This window comes from Notothenia rossii (assembly GCF_949606895.1).
Source record: "Notothenia rossii genome assembly, chromosome: 5".
Classification (NCBI taxonomy): Eukaryota; Metazoa; Chordata; class Actinopteri; order Perciformes; family Nototheniidae; genus Notothenia; species Notothenia rossii.
In genome coordinates this window covers 46,292,324-46,319,704 of record NC_136903.1, presented here as the reverse complement: position 1 = coordinate 46,319,704, position 27,381 = coordinate 46,292,324, and the positions used below count along the sequence as shown (strand labels likewise).

Genomic DNA, 27,381 nt, shown 5'->3' with positions numbered 1-27,381 from the left:
CAATCAGAGACAGAGTTGGGCGGGTCTTGCCTTATGGGGAAAATACACAGACACACAAACACTTGCTAACACACACACATACACGGCAACGCCCACCACCAGCACACACACACGCACACAATGGCAGATGCAAGTATTAGCGAGAGCAGCAGCGCATTTACAACTTGGAGGTATAACCTCTATTTTCAATTTGTGGGGATAAAGGACGCAAAAATATTACGGTCAAATGTAAACTGTGTGCAGGACAGAAAGCATTGTCCACTTGATTGTTGAGGCTACATTAAAGATGCCTGTCAAAATGTCTAAACATATCTCTTGTGTTTTATTGTTCCACTATATTTCATAATGATAATTGCTTCAATGATGGGGAGTTTTCTTTTCTCTTACTGTGCCATAGAACAACACAAAAACGTGTATTTGTATTGTTATTATTTTGAAAGTAAAGTAAGTTGTTAGTAGTTACTTTTATAATTTAGTAACTAATAAAGTAACTAGTTACTTTTTTGAGAGCACTAACTATAACTAGCAGTGACGCTATCTATCTTCTATCGATTAGATTTATGATTTGAAAATTATAAAAGTAGGGTAGACATGTGGATATTATCGGACTGAACAAAACGTGCATTTATCAAAGAGGTTCATTTTTATGGAATGCCATTTAAGCCAAAATTAAATAAATAAATAAATACATCAATAATTAAATAAATACATATATATATAAATATGCCTATGAAATAAATTATGAAATAAATAAATGAGGCAATAAATATGTATACATGTACATTTAAATACACATTTATTTATTTCATGGGACTTTTATTTCATAATGAGACATTTATTTCAAGAGACTTTTATTTCATAATGACACATTTATTTATTTCAAGAGACTTGTATATCATAATGACACATTTATTTATTTCAAGAGAATCGTATTTCATAATGACATATTTATTTATTTCAGATGACTTGTATTTCATAATGACGCATTTATTTATTTCAGGTGACTCGTATTTCATGATGAGACATTTCATGATGAGACATTTCCATTCCTTATATGCAAATGAACGGGGCGTGGTTAGCTCACAGATCTAGAGACCCAGACCAAAGCAACAGCACCACAACATTGACACTAACTGGTTCTTATCTGGTCCGCCCAATGCTGCTCTTCTGAGAGCAACCGCTCTGACAGCTCTCTCTAGTCTCTACTGGGAAACAGCTAAAAGTCCTTCTGGAGGTAAGCAATGCTACACAATTACACCCAGTCTGAGAGTAAAATATTTCTCGAAGGTTCGTTTTGCTTTCTTACAACGTTAAGTTAATGTTAACGTAACCTTAAGTTTGCTAGGAGGCTATTGTTACGAGCTAGCTGTCTTAGCTAACAACAGTTAGCAGCTAACGTTTTCTGCAGTTTGTGTTGTTCTGAAAAACGTGATGTAGTTATTTAAGGGTATGTTAAATTAACGTTATTTTACAAGTTGAAAGAGTTAAGTTGTGTTTAAAATCGTCAATGTAATGCACGTTAGAGGTTTTTAGTTTGACATGAAGTTAGCTAACGTTAGCTAACTCTACCAGGTTAGCATATTAAGCTGTACTTTCTGTGGCAGCTAGCTTAATACAAAGAGGGGTTTTGTGCTTCATTGCAAACTTTTCTTTGTTAATCTACCTGAAACTCTAGGGACAGTTTGTTTTTACTCAACTATACAGGCCATTGTTGAGGAGATGCAAAACATACTGTACATGAGTTGGGTCCAACATATACCTTGAGTAATGTTACTTTGCTGCTAAAAATGAAACATCATTATCAGATGAGGACATCACCAAAGTGTGTGAGTCTGTCAGGGGATTTGATCTGTTCTCTGCATGTCGTACACACTGCTCTGGTATTACTTATCTTGTAAAATGTAAGTCTCGCTCTTGTCATCGTTCAGGCTTTGCATTTGAACTCCTATGACTGGTTACGGACTTGAAGGGAACGCCTTCCTGACATCCAGGAAAAAGGTGAGATTCTAATACATTTGAATGCCAAAAGCAAGTTATTGTTTTAACTTTTTAAATATGATTGTTTTGGGGCATTTCAGTTTTATTGGACAGAGGCAGTAGAGATCTACTGGAAACAGTGGAGAGGGAGGAGATGATATGCAGCAAAAGGCCCAGCCGGATGGTTGCTGCTCCGTGTGGAACGTGTTCTATCAGGTAAAGCACTTTGGTAGGCCTACCCAGTTATTTATGGTATTGAGTTTGAATTTAGCCTTTGGAATGTAATTTCCAACAGTGCATTATAAAGACTGAAAGATGTAAAGCTTGACATGATTTCGTCTTTTACTTAAGAGGATGTTTGTCCTCCTGTGTTGTCTTATTTCCTTATCTTTCTTTCAGGTGTAACATCTACCAATGGTACATGACAGAGACCTCCTCCACCTCTTTGCTGTCTTACTAGTCAATCCTTCTGATCAGGTCCTTTCCTAAATAGTGGTAAGTTTTACAGTTCAGTGTACGTTAATTTAGCAACTTAATGCTTTACCGCTGTTGAATAAACCCTATATTGCTAGTCATTTTATTAAAACTACGATTTTAAACTTTTTGATTCCAATTACAATAAGTTATAATTGTAAAACATATCTTAACATCCATCAGCAATCAATACAACAAATCATCCAACACTAAATAGAAGACATCTGGACCTATTTCTTTTGATACAGCAGCATGTTTAGGGACTGCTCATTGATGTCATCAAGAGCCATTGAGTCTACCTTTTTGTAGTCGGCCTCTCAGAATGTTTATCATTTCTTTGTCTCTTAACATTCCTATAATTTTTTTATTTTTATTGTTGACATTGTTTTGTTCTTTATTTTTGTTGTGAGAATCACTTTGCAATTATTGTGTAAGTGCTATATAAATAGTTATACTAATATTATTGTTGTTACCATCATTACTATTATTAATAAGGTCTTCTTTGTTTTCTTTATTTATCGCTGCAGAAAGGATCATGCCAGCCCACATCAAACACCTGATCAAGAGCTTGTGAACCTCACTGCTGCGGACACCTGTGTGATATTCCACTCTGACTGGAACCCCCAAAATGACCTGCAGGTACGATATATATATCTGCTCTGTCTGTCCTAAAGATAGTTCAATAGGGCTACAACAACAACAGTCTTTCCGTTTATTCCCTCGGTTCTTTAAGTGTATATTTTCCCATTTAATGCTTAAAAACTTTGCTCTTTTGACCCCTCTTTTAATTTTTTATTTCAGGCTCAAGCTCGGTGTCATCGTTTTGGCCAGTCTAAGGCGGTGAAGGTGTACCGTCTGATCACTAGAAACTATGAGAGGGAAAAGCTGGATAAAGCTAGTCTGAAGCTCGGGCTGGACCGTGCTGTCCTGCAGAGCACGAGTGGGAACAAAGAAGGCAACAACAACGGGGTGAGAAAAAAAAAATCTGTCATATTTCTAGATGCCAAGTAATTTTTGGGTCAGTCGCTGTTGCAGTACGCTTAGTTTAATTTCAAAAAGAGTTTTCTAAATCCACTTGTGTAAATGTCTCTCTGCGTCGCCTTTAGCCGGTCCAGCAGTTCTCCAAGAAGGAGATCGAGGACCTCCTGAGGAAAGGAGCCTACGCCGCCATCATGGACGAGAACGACGAAGGCAATCGCTTCTGTTAGGAGGACATCGACCAGATCCTGCAGCGAAGAGCCACCATCACCACCATCACCAGGTATGTTCTTAGCAACACTAGCCACTTGCGCTTTGTGAGATACCAAGTACTTGGTTATTTGAAATGTAATATTGATGATGTAATAATTAAAACTAGGGATGGGTACCGAGCCCCAGTATTAACGGGGCCCGGGGCTGAATTATTAAAGACCGTGGTACCGTTAACGTCCAACGTTATCGATCTTTTTATCGGTACTGGAGACATTTAAAAAATAGATGTCATATGTATTATATCTACACAAACATTATATCGCAGTCTTACTGTCGCCAACTCCGTTTCTAATATGCAAAAAGACTACAAAGTGCATCTATGATTTATTTTCGATCTTTCCAATCCGGACGAGAGATCTCTCTCCCCTGTCGGTGTGCGAGGGGGTGGGGCAGTTTACACACAGAACCTGCTACATGCATGCAACACACACACACACACACACACACACACACACACACACACACACACACACACACACACACACACACACACACACACACACACACACACACACACACACACACACACACACACACACACACACACACACACACACACACACACACACACACACACACACACACACACACACACACACACAGAGACACACACACACACACACACGTGTGCGCACTCAAACACATGGCGGAGAGAACTAAGCGCCCCGAGGGTAGTTATGTTACCCGTCTTGAGCATGGATGTATAATAAGAACTGGATACAGCGTGGGAGGCGGGGTCTCGTTCTTTCCTATGAGAGCTGCTCATTGGCGCATGAAGTCAAAATGGCCCAACTTTTGAGAGAGCGAAACATCACAGATTACCCAGCATGCCTGGCTGTCAGAGCAGAAGAACCCGTTTGTGCGCTCACAGAGCATGCGCCCCTTAAGCCCCGCCCCCCCGAGCACACACTCTCGGCTCACTAGAATGAATGGAGAGAGAGAATAAATCTAGATTCGGCTTTTAGTGCATTTTACAACTTTAAGGACTTAATGATTCTAGGGCTATACAATAGTTCATACTGGGTAGTTTATTTAGTTTCAAAAAAATTATCCACCGATTTACAGACGTCTCTTTCCCAATGTTAGTCAAGGGGAAAAAGTATTTCTGGGCCGGTGGACGTCACAGACTGATAAGGAAATTGTAGTACCGCCGTTTGGACACAACGAATATTTTCCTCAGAGTCCGGCGCACTTCCTGGGGGCTTGGTCTTGCGGTGGAAAATGCTTGTTGCCAAAAGTGCAATAAGAGTTTAGCATGTATGTATGTATGTATGTTAACTCAATGATACAAACATGGGTTAATGATTAGAGGTAACTGAGTTATTTATTTAGTTAAAGTTACAGCTATTCTGTTTGCAGTTCTATCATCACATAATTTAATACGATTTGTTAAAACATTGTTGTTTCTTATTTTCAGTTTGCTTCAAGCAGTGGCTGTACGAGAAAGACGTGGAGGACCAAGAAATGCTGTCCAGATTGGCAAAGACCGGAAGATACATAACAGAGAAGATAATGGATATTAACAAGAAAAATAATGTTTATAATTTCTTTGTTGCTGTTTACATTTTGAATTATATTTTTTATTTTTAAATCAAACGCATCTATTTTAGATGATATATTTATTTAGATGTAAGTTTTTTTTGTAATATTATTGTATTAGGTATAATTTATTACATAAAAATACTGTTATGAACACTATACAATGTCTTTATTTTGATAGTTACCAGAGTACATTGTATATTTAATACTAACATAAGCTGGTGATAGATAAATGCTGGTCTGCTGGTCTGCCAGCAGACACATATTTATAAAGAAAGAAAGAGAAGGGAGGAAATGATGATAGCTAGACTCAGAATAAATCACACAGCATTGAATGGTACGCTGCATGTCATGGGGAAAAGTAACAGTGACAAATGTAGGAACTGTGGAGTTAAAGAAAATGTGGAACATCTATAAAGCTGAAAGAGAAAAACTAAAGGATAACGTTTTAGAGGCAGAGAGGGAATGGAGTGTGGTTGGTATTTTGGGAACAAAAGGTTTGCTGCTAAAGATCTGTACAACAAAAGATCTGTAGGACTGAAGGATTAATGGTCATCCACCTTTATGATTTCCCTTCAACGTCACCACACAACCATCTCTCTGTTCCCTGCTCTCGACTTCCTTCCATCGTGTCGCTCTTCAATCCTTCATTTTCATATCCTTCAGTATGTGCATGCAAGTGTGCTTTTGCATGTAAAAGAAGGAGTAGAGAGGAATACACAGCTAAAGGAATGAGAGCAGCTCCAACAGTAACATGCTGCATCAGAATTTATTATTATTTACATTTTATTGCACAACATGTACTTTTACTGCTGATACTTAAAGTACATTTTTGTTGATAGTATGTCTGTACTTTGACTTGTAATTTACATTGTTGTATTGGTACTTTTGCGTAAGTAATGGTTTTAAGTACTTCTTCCACCACTGCTGAAATCGTGCGAAGAAAATGTTGCCTGACCTAAGGTTCTGGGTTCAACATAACTCTGAGGGTTTGAACAGTTTCAAGATAAACTGCCAATGCCTGACTGAAAGGAACATGGGGGTTTGGTAGGGCCACAAGATCTTGTTCACTCAATGGGCGCAGGAGCTGGATCTCAGGAACAAAGACATTAGATGCACAGGGGGTATGTGGTCCTTCCCAGTCCACACCATAATCCTCACCAACCTCACATACGAAAGGAATAAAGCCGTTCAGAATGTGTAATCAATTACAATGTGGGTCATTTTGCATGTATTTTAAATAAATAATTGAGCCAGGGAATAAGATTTTACAGATTTACCTGTGAGAAATCTTGTCCCTCTCTGTTGTTTAGTAACCACAACTGTAAAGGTGAACGGTGGCTTTCAGTCCTCAGCCCATGGTGATTCCATGCCTCCTTGAAACACTGAAGATGATGCTGAATATGTGGCATGAAGCACCTGTGTAGTGCATACAGGTCAATCTCTTGGTCAGGATTGAGTAATCCTTGGGCCTCCAGCTGGATGAATATTGTGTAGAACAGATCAAGAACATTTTCATACACATCTCTCCAAAGGCGCTCAATTCTGTAAAAGAAAGAATGAAATACAGCCTTTATATTGTATTTTTGGCAGGTCACATTATTCAACAGTTAGCAGGATGGAAAAGTTGTACAAGGTTCTACTAGTAATGGCTGATTGACACTTATGTTCAGACTGGAGTGTGAACACAATGATGAGCGAAGTGAGAGCTGGATTTTAGGTAGTGACCAATGAACTTGTTATGAACTGCCAGTAAAACGCCCCGCTATCACCCCCTACCCCGCCTGAATGTAAGTATTGTTTTGTGAGGGTGGACAGACATGCTTCTTCTCTCGGTTTCATTGTACTTTAATAATTTATATTTTTTAAATCCTCCATACCTTTGGTTATGAACCATTTATTTTTGGCAGGTCACATTATTCAACAGTTAGCAGGATGGAAAAGTTGTACAAGGTTCTACTAGTAATGGCTGATTGACACTTATGTTCAGACTGGAGTGTGAACACAATGATGAGCGAAGTGAGAGCTGGATTTTAGGTAGTGACCAATGAACTTGTTATGAACTGCGAGTAAAACGCCCCGCTATCACCCCCTGCCCCGCCTGAATGTAAGTATTGTTTTGTGAGGGTGGACAGACATGCTTCTTCTCTCGGTTTCATTGTACTTTAATAATTTATATTTTTTAAATCCTCCATACCTTTGGTTATGAACACTCCGTCCAGTAATATGAGAGCTCCTGTTCTCCCCTTGTGTTTGGACCATGAAATGAGCAACCCTAACATTCTCACCCCCCTTGTCAGATCTGTAAGGGGAAAAAAGTACATTTATCTGAAGATGACTATCCAACATAATTGTACCTTCAAAAGAAAGGTCTTCTCTCGGAAAGCCTTCTTCAGGGTCTAAGCATACCCCTGTTGTAACCCAGCTCTGTTTTAAGATTACCGAAGAGCACCTTCATTACACTTGTTTGAAATTCCAAACACTCATTTTCTTTTTGATAATTGTACCTGTGTTACAAATGCTATTAAAATACATTTTAGTCAAATAAGTCTCATTGTACTTCATTCATTAGACATTTGTAGGACATTACATACTGAATTCGAGATGGCACGCCATATTGGCCAACAGCAGACAAGAAGCCTTCAAGAACAGTTGTAGCTCTGTTGTTGGTGGCACTACTTAAGTACACAATTAGCCTGGAGAATCCATCAATGCCACCATGAACAACAATCCTCCATCTGTGTGAAATATAACAGGATTAATTGGTTATTGAATTGGGGCCTCATGTCCAAATCACAGTTGATAAAGGCACATCTTGTTCATTAAGCTATGTTAGGAATAGGGTTGGAGGGGTATGGTTGTGGCAGGTTGGGTGATAACGTTGGATATTGCAATAGCAACATGTCCTGCAATATCACAAAACATTATTGCCATTGCAATATCCAACATTATCGTACATTGCATGTTAACCTTCTTTAAGTTAAAAAAAAGTTGTACATAAATAAGCAAATTCAATGGTTTAATTTACTTTACCAAGGCAAGCAGATTTGTCAGCTGGGTGAACAACATTTATATTTTAAAGTACCTTTTTCCAACATCTAACCTCTCATCTCTACTAAAGATGGAATCACACAAGGTGCTAAAATGTTGGTTTCCGGTAGGCTAATCTCCGTAAAAGGACTTTGCCAATGGGTCCTGAGATTGTTAGTAGGCTAAAACTGATTTGACCACCTCAGGTGCTAATACAGTGCCCTAACAGAGTAAATATGAAGAGGAAACATGTGATTTCATGTGAACATATTCTAGATCATGTTCATACCTTTGAAAATGCTTATAAATAATTTTGTATGTCAAAGCTTACACACATTTGTTAAAATACATCATGGATGTCCCAACTAAGGGTCAGTGTGGGTGCATTTCAACCAAGCAGAGAAACACCCGATTCCAGTGCACCAACTAGTTGTGAGCTCATGTGTCACTGCTTTGTTGGAACACATTCACACCAACCCTTTGCGGATAAAATTGGACACCACTGACATTATGGTACTATCAGAAGAGCTCATATTTAGCTAGGATGTATGTGGTAGAGGGCTTGCCCCCATGCAAGGACTGTACCTTTAGTAGCATCTAATTGTGTTTTTGTTTGAAATTCAAACTCAATTATTATCTAATGAGTAGACAAGGAGTTCAATTCATATCCTCAACTAACTAACATACAGAACCCTCATTGTTATATTTTGTATTAAAAAAGGATAAAGGCATCTTTAAGTATTAATGACCTGGCCGTATATCTTTTAATGTTACTTTTTCCTCAGCCTTCAAATTGGTCTCACACTCAATACTTCCAAGGGTGCAATGTCTGTAGATAGGCCTACTTATTTCAGCAATCACACCTTCACCTCTGTTTTCTCACATGATGTTACTATTTAGTGATTTCAGGTGGTGTGGTACAGGCTTGGAACAAAGAACTGCAGGACTGCAGCACTTGAGTACAGGAGTTCAAGAGCAGTGGCCTACTAGATTATGATGGACACAGCTCAAAAAGCAGCAGGAAAAACTGACCTGATCAGCTTGTGATTACCGTCTATATGCCATAGACTATTTGGTGCAGGAACATTGTACTGACGACGCCTTGTAGTCTGGAGGGTTAACCTTCGCATCAAGATTGCTCCTGGATCCACTCTCTCCACTCCTTACTCGATGCCCTGATTGAAAAAGGAGATTTATTTGTTTATTCAAATTGGCGACTGGCTAAACCCACGTCATTTGGAATTGGGTTGAACATTGAGGTTAAACAAAAACTGTTAATTTTTACTTTGAATGTGTATGCCTCTGGACCGTAGATGTCCCAGCATCATTTTATATCCAGCATTCGGATTAGTGCGCTGAATCTCCATCACCAAGGCATCTACATCGTCATCGTTAATTGAAGAGTATAGGTCTGATTTTCTACAGTAGAAAAACATAAAACATATATATGTGTAATGTCACTTCAATTATATATTTATTACATAAGCGATAGCAACGTTAGTTAGGTGTAACAGTTAGCATGAACACAACTCCAGTTATCTTAACATTAATTTATACACTGGCTGCAACTTCACGTGTATCAGGAAACATCTCTGACTTTAGTCATTTTTGATGAATAAACAAAAACCGCAATTTCACGATACAAACAGATTTCGGTGTAACAAAAGTCATATCTGACAGAGCAGCTGTTAATAATAACTGACCTAACTTGTGTGCAACGTCAACATAAACGTTTTGGCTAACGTTGATGAACATCCACCAGTCTAACATATATACTCCATTTCAAACATCTCTTCGTATCATATTGCTACACAATACTAAATAATTGTTTGTCAATCATGTTTTAATTTTGTTAACTGTATTATACACGTTTTTGCCCACCAGTGTCGTCCATAGAAATAAAATAGGAGTAGAACGGACATTCCCATTCAAATCAACGTAGCAGGATAATGGATGTATTATATTTTAAGATAATGCAGGATGGTCAGAGCGGCGGCCATTTGTATGTGTACCGTTGCCATAGTGACAGTTGTAGCGGGCTGACCATATAAATAGAATATGAGTATAGTAGTATACTCGTATTCTATTTCTATGGGCTCGTTATTTGTATGACGTTAGCTAGATAGAGCAATAATTTGATTTTACGTTAGCTCAAGTAATTCACCTTAGGCCTTCTTCGACCGATCTCCTCTGAATTGTGCGGGATGACACACCAAACAGATCCGCGATTTCTCGGGTTGATAGACCGGACAGCACATAGGTAGCGAGCATATCGCATGGAATATCCAGAGGCGAGCGTCCTGCACCTGTGCCTGAACCAACTTCTTGGACATCTTCCACACGAACACGGTGCTCAATCAGTGTCAAAGTATTTACAACTTCGTCATCCGTGTCGATATCTCGAAGAGCGCTTATCCGCCCGAGTACTTCGATAAAGTCTTCAATATGGGCCAACACAGTATCTGTTGGTAAACCGTGTTGATCAATTTGATCTGCTAAGGATAGCATAGCATCTTGGAGCCCACCGACGTCTTCCATGTTGTCTGCCCCGCCTTATTTTCATTTAGTAGTTATTATATAGTTTATAAAAAATTGTTTAAGTCCTTCTCCTCCATTTTCTTCCTCTTCTCGAGTAGTCAGTGTTGTGGTGCTGTTGCTTTGGTCTGGGTCTCTGGATCTGTGAGCTAACCACGCCCCGTTCATTTGCATATAAGGAATGGAAATGTCTCATCATGAAATGTCTCATCATGAAATACAAGTCACCTGAAATAAATAAATGCGTCATTATGAAATACAAGTCATCTGAAATAAATAAATATGTCATTATGAAATACGATTCTCTTGAAATAAATAAATGTGTCATTATGAAATACAAGTCTCTTGAAATAAATAAATGTGTCATTATGAAATAAAAGTCTCTTGAAATAAATGTCTCATTATGAAATAAAAGTCCCATGAAATAAATAAATGTGTATTTAAATGTACATGTATACATATTTATTGCCTCATTTATTTATTTCATAATTTATTTCATAGGCATATTTATATATATATGTATTTATTTAATTATTGATGTATTTATTTATTTATTTAATTTTGGCTTAAATGGCATTCCATACGTTTTCCACTGACCTTTTTTCGAGGATCCTATGGAGAAATCCCATTGCTATTTTGTAGAGGGAAACCGAGCGCAGCTTACTTCCGCTTTTTGGGACGTGTCACTGCACCACTAAATTGATGCGATTTGATTGGATTGTGAGGCAAGGGAAGCCAGCCGCCTCTGGCTTCCCTTGGCATGGCCCTGACCAATCACAGGTTGGCAGGGGCATGATGTGAGCCTCATCTGATTGGTCAATCCCTCCATTTTTTTTCACCAAGGGAAGCAAATTTCGGCTGGCCTCCTCTCGCAACAGAGAGTGCAATCTACTGTTTCACCATAACATCTACAGGGGCGCTGTTTAACTCTTTGTAAAATACTCAATGAGAATGGGGGAGAAACGGGCCGGCAGGCGGCAGCAACACACAACAAGGAATTTCCGAAACTAAACGAAGTGTTTTTATTTATTTATTAAAATTATAACTACAATCCGAAAAAACAGGGGAAGCCTGGCTTCCCTTGGCCTCCAGGACAAAACGCCGCTGCTATCAAACCGGGTGAAATCGCTTTCTCCACATGCAATTACACTGTTCACCACCTGCTGTTACTAAAGCATTTCCATGGCCAGTCATAACATTTGTATTCAAATGTGTCTCATATGACTGACGTTATGCCATACTTAACAAATGACAAAGACATAGCTCTGTAGCCAACATGTAGGCTACACAGATATGCTGTTCCAATGAACAGCAGCACCTTAAAGTACACACTGACACATGGCTATTGCATCTCACACACACACACACACACACACACACACACACACACACACACACACACACACACACACACACACACACACACACACACACACACACACACACACACACACACACACACACACACACACACACACACACACACACACACACACACACACACACACACACACACACACACACACACACACACACACACACACACACACACACACACACACACACACACACACACACCTTAGTTTATCTTAAAAGGTAAATGAAATAAAAACACAACACTTTCATTGCAAGTGACACTCAGTTGACTTTTATGTCCAACTGCTAAATTCGTTATTCAGTCTGTGTTCAGTTCAGCCTCTCAAATGTGCTCTGAACTGGAGGCTTGGGTTTAGCCCCCAACAGAAAATATGAACTTCACTCAGCACAGATATAGGCTTTGCATTTATTACTGATGTTTTTTATTAGTGTACTCCAATGTATGTAGTTGCTTGACATAATCCCAGTGCTTCACCTGAAGCTGCCCGGCTGGCACCTTTTATCCAGCCTCCTTCAGATGTCTCTCTCTGCTTCAGTCTCCTCTGTCTTGAAGGCATTCTTAAGCACAGAAATGTAAAATTAGGCTATGCATAAAATAACCAAACGATTATTGCATTAACTGATTTCAACAGTAATTCACATCATCATCTCATAAAAAAATAAGCTAAGGCAACTACTTGCATTCAGTGACTTGATTTTTTAATTGAAAACCAGGGATATCTTTTGTTTTGCAGTCCATATCTCATTAAAACTATCTAATGTTAGTAACTATTAAAGAAAGAATGGGGCCAATTCGGTTTTAATGTAGTTTGACCATTGTAAGTGCTGTGCAGATGTAACGGAGTTAAAAATGTGTAGACATAAATATAGTTATAAATTAAGATTTAGAATGGGTTGTGAATTTTATTTTTATGAAATTGTTTACTTTTGATGTTTTTGAGTTATGTTTCTGGTGGGAACACTTTCCCGTTGCACATATTTTTCTATTTCCTGTATGTCATTTCCGCTTTCCCCTCACATTGAAGTGAGTGCTGCGGAGTGTAAGCTGTGCTGGGAGAGGTGTTACAAATCATTGCGGTTTTGTGTGATGGACCGGCTGTTTGGGTTGATGGAAGTGATGTGTGTTGTTGAGAGTTAATTTGGGTACCTTGTTGACCCGTTCTTGTTTGGTTTTCACCGTAGGAAAATTGTATTTTTTTAGTGATATCTGTGGTGTGGTTTTGGCGGGAATTAGACGCGATCTGCGTCATTTTCTTTGTTTACATATTAACCCTTCCTTTCTTTTCTTTTGTAAAGATGTGCAGCGTGGATTTAAAGAGAATATTGTGTTTTGTTCTCAGGTATGTTTGTGTTTGTATTTTTGTGTGATTACTTGATAAGATTTTCTTGTTCATTTCTTAATCTATAAATATTAAAGAAGACATTGAAGTGAGTGCTGCGGAGGGTCCTCAGAGTAAACGCCAGAAAATACACCTAGATGCTTCGCTGTGTTTCCTGATCAATAACAGGTCGCTTATGGTTGTGACCCGTTACACTGGTGCCGTGACCCTTCGGATCGTCAGATCAGCTTGATGCTCATCGCCGCGGATGCTGTGCAGATATCCTGATCTTCACTCAAGTTTACTGTGTGGTTAGTTTGTGAAGGAATGTGGTTGTAGGGTTCATGTTTTACATTGCCTGTCCTTAGTGTATTACTCAGTGTCTTTCCATGTATGGTTAATTCATTTTATTTAAAAGTTAAACACAACGCTAGTACATTTTATGATCAACAGTCTCGACAGTGAACATGGAAAATTCATTTTCAAGTCCTATTTTGCCAAAAGGGAGAGGTTCTTGGCTTAGTGACCTTGCTAGTAGTAGGGAAGTGGGACATTCAACAGCTAAACCGGATGGTTTTGCTGACACTGGGTTGGGTCAGAGCCCTGGTCATACCCCTGCTAGAGTGTCTGTGAGGGAGGGTCCATATACTTCCACCCCTGGTAGTGATGTAGAAGCCATTCATCATATAACAGACATGGTAGGACCGTTAGAAGCACAAATCGGTGAATCTATTGTAGCAAAGCTGATGTCAGCTGGTGTTGTAAACATGAATACTGATTGTAATGCTGCTTCTGTGAATAACAATACACAATGTGAGACTACCAGACATGACATCCCACATGTGAAAGTACATGTTAAACCTGACAGAGAGTTACAGAAATTCAAAGGTGACAGTACTGACAAACTCTCAGTCCACGACTGGATTGATGTCATTAAGATCTACATCAGAAAACAAGGTGTTCCGGTGCAGGAACAGTCTGAGGAAATAATTAGTCATCTGATGGGCAAGGCCAGAGACATTGTGAAGATTGCCCTGCGCAGTAATGCAGCGCTTGATGTAAAGAATAGACCAGAACTGATATATGACATTCTTCTTCAGTATTTCAGTGATGTTTCCTCATGCCTTCCCCTTGCAGACTTTTATGCCACAATGCCTAAGCACAGAGAGAGCCCAGGAGATTACTGGATAAGAGTGAACAGAGCCGCTGACCTAGCCATTGAGAGCCTTCGCAGACAAGGAAAGCAGACAGAGGACATGAACAATGAGGTGGCTCTCATGTTTGTTAAGTACTGCCCTGATCCAGAACTTGCCTGTGTTTTAAAGTGCAAACCAATCCACGAATGGACTTCGCATGATGTACAGCTGAGGATTGATGATTATCAGAGGGAGATAAGAGCTAAGGGCAGGACTGCTAATGTTGGTCAGTTAAAAAGTCACACTGCCACTGTCACCTCCGAGCAGCTCAGTTCACTAATGGAAATCCCAGCAGTACCTGAGCAATGCCAGGCTCCGTGCCCTGTGTCCCTCTCTCCCAATCTCAGCCGCATATGTTTCACTCCCCTTCCCCTTCCTCATCTCCCATACCAGCTGTGTCCGAGCCCCGCTCTGCTGCATGTTATGCTCCTGTGCCAACTCTGGCACAAAATCTCCAACAGTCAGAGGAGAAGCTGCTCTCAAGGATGGTGGACATTTTTCAGGGAATGATGGTCAAAGTACAGCAGCATGATACAGCCCGTCCGACCCAAGGTGGGAGGTTTCACCCCAGCTCATGTGGCAAACGTTCCAGAGAGCCTGCCTGCAAGGTCTGTAATGATGCTAGCCACACAACCACTTCACATTGTATGTCTGAAAGACTGCTTTGGCTGTTTCGCTCCTGGCCACACCAGACCAAACTGCCCCACAAAAGGCTCCCAGTCTCAGGGAAACTAGTGGACCTGTATTCTGAGGGAGGAAGTACAGGTCATGTCACTAGCTCCCACACTGATGATATGTCAGATGCTGAGACTGTTTACAATTCAGTAAAAGACTCTTGTGATGGTTCTGTTGTTGTCTATCAGAATATCCACAGGGTTGGTAATAGTGACAGTCTTTTCTACACACCTGTTATGATGAATGACACTGTGATTGGTGACATGTTGGATAGTGGTTCGATGGCCTGCAGCATTAGTGAAAATGCTGAAGTGAGACTGAGAGAAGCTGGACTAATAACTGACCAAAAACGCATTGATGTAGATGTGGTTCTCATTGGATGTGGCGGACTACGTGTTAAGCCTAAATGTGCGTTTGATGTGGAAATGGAAGTGTATGACTGTAAAATTCTGGTTCCCACACTTGTTGTCCCAGGGCAGCACGATGAGTTGATATTAGGAACAAATGGCATAAAACACGTTCTGTGTCAATCTAAGCTGTGTGAGTCTTATTGGAAGACTGTGTCTGGTCCTTGTCCAACTGTTGACCCAGAGACTGAACGTTTCCTGTCCATGCTGTCAGGCTTGGACCCCTGGAAAGGAGAGGAGGTTCCCTTCAAGGTTGGGACAGTCAGATGTAACTCAGCCACAAGTCTTGAACCTGGTCGTGAGTAGGCTATCTCATATGGGGAAAACTACCCAAAAACACAGTCATTTCACCTGGCAGTACTGTCATGACAGAGCCGACATCGTCTCGTTCTATTCCCATAAGCATCACGTTTGCAAGGCTTGTTACCGCGCTTTGGGGAGATAGATGGGTTCCACTGAAGCTTGTCAACACAACAACCAAGTCTATTCTGCTGAGGCGTAATGCTAAGTTGGCTGATTTATTCTCCTGTGTTGCACTCGAAGACATGGATGTTGCTGAGAGCTCGGATAATCACCTGTCCTGTCACACGCCGAAAAGTGTGCCTGCTGCTGATACAGATTCAGCCAAAGGAACGTTTCTCACTGGATGAGTTTCAGGGGTACCGATTATACTGGAGCACCAACTAACGTTCATGACTTCAGACAACAACAAACCACAGTGAACAATAGTCAAATATGAACGAAGAAGCTGATGAGACCGCTTTGGTTGGCCCCGTGGGTGGGACATTTTGTTTTAAAAAACGGACGGATGGAAGCGTCAATAAGAGCACGGTTGTTTGCAAATTATGCAAAAAGGAATTTGCATATCACCGCAGCACATCAAGCCTCAAGTATCACCTCAATGCAAAACCTATAGCAGTTAGCGTGGAAGCTAGCGTGGACGTTAGCCCGACTCGGAGTACAAGGACCCACACCCAATTTGCGTTGATCAAACAGTGGCCTATGCAACAGAGAGATTTTATTTTTCATCAGGATATTGGAAGAATAGGAGGGACTGAGGTCAATCACTGGCACTTTTTTATTTTATTTTAAATGGTACATGTTGAACTATTTATTATGTTGTTGGTGCAACTGGCACTTTATGTTGAACTGTTTATTGTTTTGGCCAAGGTTATTGAGAGAGTTGGACTGAAATGTATTAGATTTTTTAAATCAACTGTTGGTAAATCAACAAAGTCTGTTATGGCCTCTGAAGCAACAGAGAGATGTTTTCTAATAGTCAGGGTTTCCAATGTTCTGAATGTACTTGAAAGTATTGTGTTTTACTTAAAAAACAAAGTGTTATAGTTTACAGAAGGTCTACCTACCTATAGGCTACCTGAATCTCTGAAATGTACTATATTCCTAAATATGCTATTGCTACACTTTATGGCAAAAATTGCACTTTTCTGTTGGTCTTGGTTAAGTACCACCTTGAAAAAAAATAAACAATGTTTTGTTGCTTAAGCTTATGTATTCAGTCATTATTCAATGGTATACTAAAATCCATGTGAAAAAAATTGCTTCTCACTGTTCTCAGGTCAAATATTTATATGTGATTAAAAATGCGATTAATTGCGATTAATTAATTACAAAGCCTGTAATTAATTAGATTAATTTTTTTAATCGAGTCCCCGCCCTAATTATAATCAACATTTCGTGCCACGGTTCTCTACCGTTGCCAAGCCGCTGTTTGACCTGTTGAAAGGTGTGAAAAGAAAGAGTAAGCGGCCTAACGTCAAAGTGTCGAGCAGGAAGTTGTGTCAGTCTGATTGGACTCATGAGCAGGAGCAGTCTTTTGGCGACCTAAAGGTTTCACTAATCTGCAGTGCTGTCCTGGCTCACCCTGACTCCACCCGTCCATTCTTGTTGTCAACTGATGCATCCCTGGATGGATTAGGGGCTGTTCTGTCTCAAGTCCAGGAGGGTGATACACGTGCCAGACCCATTGCTTTCGCCAGCAAGTCACTCTCTCAGTCACAGAAGAACTATCCAGCGCACCGGTTGGAGTTTCTTGCTCTGAAGTGGTCCGTGTGTGACAAGTTTAGTCATTGGCTAAAAGGCCACAAGTTCACGGTTTGGACGGACAATAGCCCGCTGACTCATATCCTGACAAAGCCAAAACTGGACTGTTGTGAGCAACGGTGGGTGGCCAAGCTGGCCAGTTATGATTTTGACATCAAATATATTCCCGGTCCGAAAAATATTGTAGCTGATGCTCTTAGCCGTGTGCCCTTTGTCAGAGAGAGTGTTGGACACAGACTACTTGTGGATGCTTATGATGGTCTTCTCAACGAAGTTTCTAAAGTATCATGTGTTTTGGTCCGAGATGCATTCAAGTCATCTTGTGGTCACGATTCACACCGTCAAGGGAGCTGCAGTCCTCAGTCCACGTGCACACCAGTTCAGGTGCAGGCTCAGTCTGTTGTGATGGGAGATGTTGCAGCGGTGTTGCAGTCGCATATTGAATGGGATTCTGCTCCGAGAGTCCGTGCTGTTGAGGTGTTGCAACACTTACCTCAGTTGGTTCCACCTTGCTCGGGTACCCTGCCATCCTATGCAGAGAAAGACCTTCGAGACAAGCAACTCGATGATAGAATCCTCTCTCATGTCTTGTTCTATGTGGAGAGGCGTCGGAGACCTCCAAGGAGAGAGAAGTTCAGAGAGCCTGTTACTTTCACAAAGTGCCTCAAACACTGGGACAAATTAGTTGTCAATGATAGTGTTTTGTACAGAGTTTCGAGAGACCACAAGACGAAAGCCAAACGTTTCCAGTATGTTGTTCCTGATTCACTCAAGACAATCGTTTTGCAAGGGGTCCATGACCGAGCCGGACACCAAGCCCAGTCCAGAACTCTTAGTTTAACACGACAGAGGTTCTTTTGGCCAAGTTTGGACAGAGACGGGAGAGATTATGTGCGTCATTGTCAGAGATGCATAGTGAGTAAGACAGCTGAGCCTGATGGGAGAGCCCCTTTGGAGAGTATAACATCTACAAGGCCGCTGGAACTAGTCTGTATAGACTTTTGGTCAGCTGAAGACTCCAAGAACAAGTCCATCGATGTTCTAGTAATAACAGACCATTTCACAAAGATGGCTCAGGCATTTCCCTGTAGGGACCAAACAGCTAAACAAGTCGCAAAAGTGCTGTGGGATCGGTACTTCTGTGTGTATGGATTTCCTGAGAGGATCCATAGTGATCAAGGTGCTAACTTTGAGAGTCATCTCATAAGTGAGCTTCTCAGAGTGTCTGGCATCAGAAAGTCACACACAACCCCCTACAACCCCATGGGAAATGGGAGTGTGGAACGTTTCAACCGCACCCTAGGTGGTATGATTCGTGCATTGCCGCCTGAGGAGAAAAGTGACTGGCCAAGACGGTTGCAGACCCTAACATTCATGTACAACTGTACAGCCCACGAGACAACGGGATATGCGCCTTTCTACCTCATGTTTGGCCGTGTCCCTCGCCTACCTGTTGATGTGCTTTTTAGTACAGTCTTCCATGACTCTGCTGTATGATGAGTTACGACAAATATGTAGCCTGTCTTGTTGTTGACCTGAAAGAAGCAATGGAGGTCGCTCAGGCTCATGCTGGAAAGGAGCAGCGCAGACATGCACAGTTGTACAACAGGAAAGTGAAAGGCTCTACCATTGACATTGGTGACAGGGTGTTAATGGCCAACAGGAGAGACAGAGGCAAGAAGAAGCTTGCTGACAGATGGGACTCTACTATCTACACTGTCATGGACATGAACAAAGGGACACATACATTCAGGATCCGTGACACGGTTAGTGGTCAGGAGAAAGTTATCAAAAGGAACCTGTTGATGCTGGTTAGTTTTCTCCCTGTTGGAGACGGATCAGACGTTAGTGAAACATCTGAACTTGCTTCATCCGAGCCTGTTACAGATTCGTCGACTTAAGAGGCTGTCCTCATGAGGGTAAATGAAGAGTCCGAATCTCAGGATGGTGGAGTGTCCCCTAGTGCAGCGGGCGAGAGTCTTGATGTTGAATGTGATATGAACTCATCTGTGCCTGATGGCGAAAGTCAGAGCCCGTTGACTGGTCCGAACTCTGTGGATTCTGAAAGGAGAACCATAGCATGGATCACAGAACTTTCCACACCAGGTCCATCAGAAGTTGATGTTTCTGACCTGCAGAGCACGTCCTCTAACCCCCGAGGCATCTCGGTTCTGCCGGATGACACTGTATCCTGTGTTTCTGGGCTTGTGACTGCTGTGGACTCTCGATCGCAAGTGGGACTGTCGGACTCTGACACCGTGACTTGGGGTACTGACCCAGAGGTGTTAAATTCGGTTGACCAGATTTCACGAGCACAGTCTCTCCTTTCCACTGTGCAGACTCAGTTTAGAACACGACTTGGCCGGCTGGTCAAACCCGTGGACAGACTGATACAGACCATGTCCCGACAGGACGTTATACCAGTCAGGTTTAATGTTAAGTCTGTTTGAAGGTCTGCATTTCGAGCTTTTGCTGTTTAAGGGTCTTGGACAGTAATATGTGTTTATTTCTATTTTTGTTTGTTTTCCGAGATATTGACTTTGATGTTACACTCTGCTGATTTTATTTTGTGATGAGCTGTACTACACTATGTGTAGGGGTTTTAGTGGGGGTGTATAAGGCACTCTGTTACCAGTTGCTGGGTTGAGAGATACGCGCTGCTCTCATACCACTTCATCCTAAAGGGATAGATTTCATGTTGGTTTGTTTTATGTAAAACCCCTCGGTGTTGTTTATTCTGTGATGTGGTGTAATGACAGGTGACTATTATGTAGTCTATGCTCATATTCAGTCAAATTCAGTGGGGGTGTGTGTAACGGAGTTAAAAATGTGTAGACATAAATATAGTTATAAATTACGATTTATAATGGGTTGTGAATTTTATTGTTATGAGATTGTTTACTTTTGATGTTTTTGAGTTATGTTTCTGGTGGGAACAGTTTCCCGTTGCACATCTTTTTCTATTTCCTGTATGTCATTTCCGCTTTCCCCTCACATTGAAGTGAGTGCTGGGAGAGGTGTTACAAATCGTTGCGTTTTTGTGTGATGGACCGGCTGTTTGGGTTGATGGAAGTTTGTGTTGTTGAGAGTTAATTTGGGTACCTTGTTGACCCGTTTTTGTTTGGTTTTCACCATAGGAAATTGTATTTCTTTAGTGATATCTGTGGTGTGGAGTTGGCGGGAATTAGACGCGATCTGCGTCATTTTCTTGGTTTACATATTAACCCTTCCTTTCTTTTCTTTTGTAAAGATGTGCAGCGTGGATTTAAAGAGAATATTGTGTTTTGTTCTCAGGTATGTTTGTTTTTGTATTTTTGTGTGATTACTTGATAAGATTTTCTTGTTCATTTCTTAATCTATAAATACTAAAGAAGACATTGAAGTGAGTGCTGCGGAGGGTCCTCAGAATAAACGCCAGAAAAGACACCTAGATGCTTCGCTGTGTTTCCTGATCGATAACAGGTCGTTACAGACATACGGATAAAATAGGGCTTCTAACTAATTACCTTAAATAAATTCACTTAATTCTCACTTAATTTCATTAATGTAACCAGTTCAATACACATTATTCTTATCATTCTTTATGAGCGCATTAACGGTAAGGTATCTAATTACTTATTTATCTAGTATTCCATCACTTAATAACAGAGAGGGTCAAATTGAAGTAGAGACATGGCAGAAATCCTACAATGAAGCGGCGCAGTGAACTGTTCTCTGTGAGAGGGCGATCAAGAAAAGAGAGCGAGCGGTGAGGGAGTTTACAGATGAATAGACACAGAAAGACTGAAGCACAATAACAAGTATATTTAGGTGTTTTTTTGTAAATAACCGACGGTGTCAAGAGGAAGTAAAGTCCCCTGGTTTTTCCCCTAGTCTAACTGCCATGAGAAAACTCAAAATCAATTTTCCAAAATCCGACACTAGAGGTGGTCTTACAGTTTTTCTCGATTGCTAACACAATTTCTTTTTTAAATTGCTCATTTTCTCAGAACACTAAAAACAATTCACAAAAACCACACACCCAAAGTGCAAAACACTTCATTTCTCCTGCTAAATGAAGAACTGCACTCAAAACTACATAAACACTTACCAAATGCAAACTTTTGCTCCAAATATAACACACTTCATTCACAATACAAGATGGTTTGACCACCCAGCTACACACTGCTGAGCATAATCTAAAGCACTTCCATCTGTTATGGGCTATGCTCTGTACATAGAGGTTTCTACAGAGAAATATTGCTTGAGTATACAGAAATACAGTAAATGAAGAAATACAAATGACTTGTTGAAAAAAATCACATTTATTCAAAAATAACATTTTGCATCATGCATCTCAGCAAATAGTTACAATGCTTCGGATCTCTCTAAGTGTGATGGCATTGTTTGCCAAAACCCAGTTTGTAACTGCTGCTTCCTGTACCTCATTGAAAATCCTTAGCCTTCCACCTGCACCTCTTTGTTTCTCAGTCCTTCAGACAAACAACAAAGATATAGTGGTTGGTCAGTTTCTGTGTTGCATAAAAGTAGGTTTACCACAGTACATTGTGCAGGATTTGTGTACAGTTCTAGAATGCAACAATTGAATTACAGTAATGAAGTAAATACGTTTCACACAACAGATATAAGCACTGATATATCATGAATTATGCAGAGCTGAAAACTGCGAACTAACCTGTTTTCAAGTCTAAGTTTCCGGATTACAGAGGCAACAGTTCATCGGCTTAGATTAGGTTGAACCCTCTGTCCAGCCTCTCATCGACAAACCATGGTTGATAACATTTCATTTTAGAGAGTACTCTTCCTCCTCCTCTCACTCTCAGCCCAGCTCTTCCTCCTCCTCTAACTCTCACCCCAGCTCTTCCTCTTCCTCTTCCTCTTGCTTCCATGTTGACTTCCATTGTTGCTGTAAGAAAGTAGCCTGCTCACCTGTGATCTTTTTATAGTGCTAACATCCTGATTGATGAGCCAACAATTATGCAATCAGGTGTTTGGTGAGGTGGAACGTGTGTCTTGATCATTGGTCAATGTGTGAGGCATTTTGAATATCAGTGTTTTAAACCTGTTAACATGTGACCTTATTTCAGATTCCTGTGTCTTACGTGGAGAAACGTGTGCAGTGGTTTGCAAAAAGTGCCATGTTGATTTGCAAATTGTGTGAAAAGCTGAAAACGTGTTTAGAGTTTTGGAGATTTGAGCCGATGTTTTGCTCTTTGAGTGTCAGTTAAAATAATTGTGCTTTATGTATAATTTTAGTGTGTTAGCAATCAAGAAAAACTGTAAAAGCATATTTAAAAACGGGGCAGATTGACCCGGGGATTGGCCACCAAAGCCAGGCGGGCATTTGGTATGATCACCATAGCCATATGAGGCCGGACTCGGAGGGCTTTCCTTTGCTTCCAGCCGTCAGATTGTAAACAAAGTGACATTACTGGGGGCAGATGACAGCGCTGACTTCCGGTGTGATTCCCGCAGCGAGACGCTAAAATACAAATTGTGGGCTTATCATGTTTATTCGGCCACAACAGAAAAGAAAAAAAAACCTCTCACTCTCTCCAGAGGGGCAGGTCAGGCACAAATTGCAAACGGGCCATTGCCCGGGCAACTTTAGCCCGTACCTGTACACGTCCCTGCATATTACCATGGTCAATGCCGCTCTAGATACATGTGTCCTACTATGTGTTAGCCAGCAGGTGGTTGTAATCATAGATATCTGTACACACTAGATGAGTCACCCGCGCAAGTGTGTGTGTGTGTGTGTGTGTGTGTGTGTGTGTGTGTGTGTGTGTGTGTGTGTGTGTGTGTGTCTGTGTGTGTGAGTGTGTGCATGTTGGTGTATGAGTGTGTGTGTGGATGTATGATTGTGTGTGTGTGTGTGTGTGTGTGTGTGTGTGTGTGTGTGTGTGTGTGTGTGTGAGTGTGTGTGTTGGTGTATGAGTGTGTGTGTGGGTGTATGATTGTGTGTGTGTGTGTGTGTGTGTGTGTGTGTGTGTGTGTGTGTGTGTGTGTGTGTGTGTGTGTGTGTGTGTGTGTGTGTGTGTGTGTGTGAGAGAGAGACAGATGATGTGGAAGGCAGAGTAGCTTATCTGACATCTAAATGTTGGAAAATGGTACATTCTAGGCTGTGAGCTCCCCGTTTGAGCGACTGACTAGTCCTTCGCTATGTAGCATCGCATTGGATATGGGCTGAACTTGTCCTGGAATGGAATTTTCCCGGCCATTTGCCTAGGAGGCCTTAGCAGAAATGTGCAGAAAAGGCATGAAATCGTCACATTTTTTAAAATGGTCGACTTCCTGAGGGCCCGGCCAAATGGAAGGCAATTTGAAAGATGTCCGCAATGATAAGAGCAATGTTTATACAGCGTTTGCTGCATATTGGAACAACCATATGCGAGTAGTTTGGAGTAATTTGCGACACATATATAGTCAAAAATGGTATATTCTCTGTTAGCTTACGACCGCCCCGATTTAGCTAGCAACTTTTTTACTCCCAATTTAGCATGGCTGTGGATATGGTCTCAAATGGTCCAGGAATGGAATCTTTCGATAATTTCCCTAAGAGCAGTGTGCGAAAATGCGCTCAAAATGCATAAAAACGGCCATCTTTCGAAACTGACATTTTTGTGGGGGGGCGGGGCTAATCAAAAGCCATTTGAAATATGTGTGCCATTATAATAGCAATATGTATACAGCGTTTCGTGAATATCTGGAAAACTATATGCGAGTTGTTAAATATGTTCTTTATTCTCGCGTCCAGGAGAGAAGCTTTAAAATGAGACTAAATGGAGTCTCTGAAAAGATTCAAATGGGTTACTTTAATTAAAAAAGGCGCAGTAGTGTTACAGACAGAATATTGTTCCGGCAGAAAACAGCTGTGATCTGGCTCTCCTGAGCAAGAAGAAAAGCGTGAATCGGTGCCCGTTATATATCCTCTGCTGGTTCCTCCCCGCCAGCCGGCTCGCCTCGCCTCTAATGTCCGTTGTTGCATTTAAACAGAGGATTGGTACTTTTCACCTTCAACATATGCTTAACACGCCTTTTCTCCTCATATTCTCTTTCATCACTTCTCATGTAACACATTCTAAACGCTGTAATCAATACTCTAAAACATACAGAAAATGCTTCACGGCTGGTTTGGTTTCCGGTCATTCCGGATGTTGTCACATGTTACTCTCGTCTGTAAACAATAGTGTATTCAAATAAACGGTACTTTCATTTAATATTCAGCATGGTAGTATCGCGACATCTATAGTTGTAGTGTTAAATCAGTAGGTTTCGGTTTTCACCACACCACGTCATTTCGCTACTCAATTCACCTCTTTAGGAAATCGTATATTAGCCACATGCTAAATGCTAACCGTAGATGAAGGATTTTCAGAATAAAAGCTTAACTGCTTGTGCACAAGAATTTCTGGTTTTTCAGTATAAAAGAGCATTTAACTTGACAGTATCTTTATACTACATTATACCATCAAAACATTGATTTTAAATTTCTAACACATTATAATAGCAATGTGTATACAGCGTTTCGTGAATATCTGGAAAACTATATGCGAGTAGTTTTTAGTCATTTTAGACATGTAAATCGTCAGAAATTGTACATTCTGTGTTAGCTTACGTTCGCCCCGATTGAGCTAGCAACTATTTTATTCGCAATTTTACATGATATTGGATATGGGCTGAACTTGTCCTGGACTGAAATTTTTCCGATCTATTCCCGAGGAGGTGTTTGGGAAAATGCGCCTAAAATGCATGAATAACGCAGATTTTTCAAAATGGCCAACTTTCTGGGGGGCGGGGCTAATGGAAGCCATTTTGAAATATGTCCGCAATTCTATCAGTAATGTCTGAGGCAAGATGTGGGTAGTTTGGAGAAACTATATGCGACTATCGCACAATAGGGGGCGCTACTGAGCTGGTGTACAAAAACGTACGATTTTTTTTGTACAGTCTGGAAAAGGTCGTGGGCTGTGACGTGTGTCCCAAGTTTCACGTCCGAAGGTCATTGTAGCAAATTTGTGACATTAAAATCGTTGAAAAAAAAATTGTACATTGTCTGTTAGCTTACGAGCACCCCGTTTGAGCGGTCAACTATTCATTCGTAATTTATTATCACATTGGATATGGGCTGATGTTGTCCTGGTTTGGAATTTTTCCGATCATTTCCCTAGGAGAAGTTCGCAAAAACGCCCATAAAACGCACATTATCCAAAATGGCGGACTTTATGGGGGGCGGGGCTAATGGCAGCCATTTTGAAATATGTCCGCAATTCCATGAGGAATGTCTGTGCCAAGTTGCGGGTAGTTCGGAGAAACTGTATTTGACTACCGCACAATAGGGTTATCCAAGGCATTTGATACTGTGGACCATGGCATTCTATGCCAGAAGTTATCCCATATAGGCCTGTCTGACCCAGCTGTTGGTTGGTTTGCAAACTATCTTTCGAATCGCAAGCAATGTGTAAAATTCAGCGGTCTCTCCTCAAGCTTTCTTAATGTGCCCAGAGGCGTTCCTCAGGGTTCGGTCTTGGGACCGACCCTTTTTACTATTTATATAAATGATGTGGGTCAAAGTATTGATGCCTCTGTACATCTATATGCAGATGATACTGTTGTGTACTGTTGTGCTAGCACTATTGCCCTTGCATTTGAACGTCTGCAGTCTACCTTTGACACTTTTCAGTCACATCTGTTCCACCTTAGGTTGGTGTTAAATTCAGATAAGACAAAAGTCATGTTGTTTTCCAATAAGAAAAAGTTACCAACTGTTCTTCCCTGCATCATGTCTGCACAGCATAACCCCATTGAAACTGTTAACACCTACAGATACTGAGGGAGGCACAAAGTTTGATATAGTGTATTTCTGGTATATTCATTTAAATGTCACCTCATATATTCGTGTGTGTTAAATTTGAAGGGACAAAGTAAATTTTTCCTCTTTTAAATATAGCGCAATAGTATTTTCTTCCACTTTTATGTGTAATCAAAAGGGTGTTTTTTTGGCTATCTGTGGTTGAGAATAATACAAATGACCTTTGATATCTGCTTTGCAGTTCCCAGACCTCTGAAGAGGCCCTGAGTCTCTGGCTTCCTCTGTTAATTGCTAAAACTATTATTGATTAAGCCAAAGGTGGTTTTCCTCAAAGATAATACAGTTAAATTATTTATTGTAGTTAATGATGCACATCCTGCAGGCCTTGAGACTTGGGTCACACACACAGTAAAAACGAGACAAAGGTCTTTTTGTCCTGATGTATAAAATGTATTTCATCCCAGTAAAAGCGGAGGTGAAAGAAAGTTCACAGAAGCCTTTAAGCGATGGGAATAATTAACTGTTGTTAAAGATATGCAGGACGAGAAAGTATGTCTCTTTTGGAGCAGTTATATGTGATTACTTCCCCAGATAGGTGTGTGTGTGTTTTATTTGATTTCTCTGTCGTGTTCTTTCATGTATGAGCACTAAAATGCTACAACATTGTGCAGAAATTAGCTTAAACCTGTTTAATTACTCTGTATGAAACGAAAGCATCTCTTCAG

The 27,381-nt window shown here is 40.7% G+C and overlaps 3 long non-coding RNA genes across 5 annotated transcripts; 1 reads left to right on the top strand and 2 right to left on the bottom strand.

The window, feature by feature from the left end:
* The first annotated feature begins 1,095 nt into the window (after window positions 1-1,095).
* On the top strand, window positions 1,096-5,395 carry LOC307039452. 3 transcript variants are annotated; one of them, XR_013808232.1, is made up of 8 exons: window positions 1,096-1,234; window positions 1,929-1,998; window positions 2,092-2,193; window positions 2,377-2,472; window positions 2,979-3,090; window positions 3,253-3,420; window positions 3,558-3,712; window positions 5,120-5,395. It is a non-coding gene; the product is annotated as an uncharacterized lncRNA (long non-coding RNA). The 3 variants fall into 3 exon arrangements; XR_013808233.1 differs by having other exon boundaries at window positions 2,079-2,193; XR_013808234.1 differs by lacking the exon at window positions 1,096-1,234 and adding an exon at window positions 1,808-1,822 and having other exon boundaries at window positions 1,907-1,998; window positions 2,079-2,193.
* Window positions 5,396-5,965: 570 nt separating this feature from the next.
* LOC307039453 lies at window positions 5,966-7,785 on the bottom strand. Its single transcript, XR_013808235.1, has 3 exons — window positions 7,439-7,785; window positions 6,522-6,786; window positions 5,966-6,406 (listed from the first exon to the last, which is right to left on the bottom strand). It is a non-coding gene; the product is annotated as an uncharacterized lncRNA (long non-coding RNA).
* A 46-nt stretch (window positions 7,786-7,831) lies between these two features.
* Window positions 7,832-11,228, bottom strand: LOC307039456. Its single transcript, XR_013808240.1, has 4 exons — window positions 10,436-11,228; window positions 9,557-9,690; window positions 9,304-9,446; window positions 7,832-7,979 (listed from the first exon to the last, which is right to left on the bottom strand). It is a non-coding gene; the product is annotated as an uncharacterized lncRNA (long non-coding RNA).
* Between the last annotated feature and the right edge of the window lie 16,153 nt (window positions 11,229-27,381).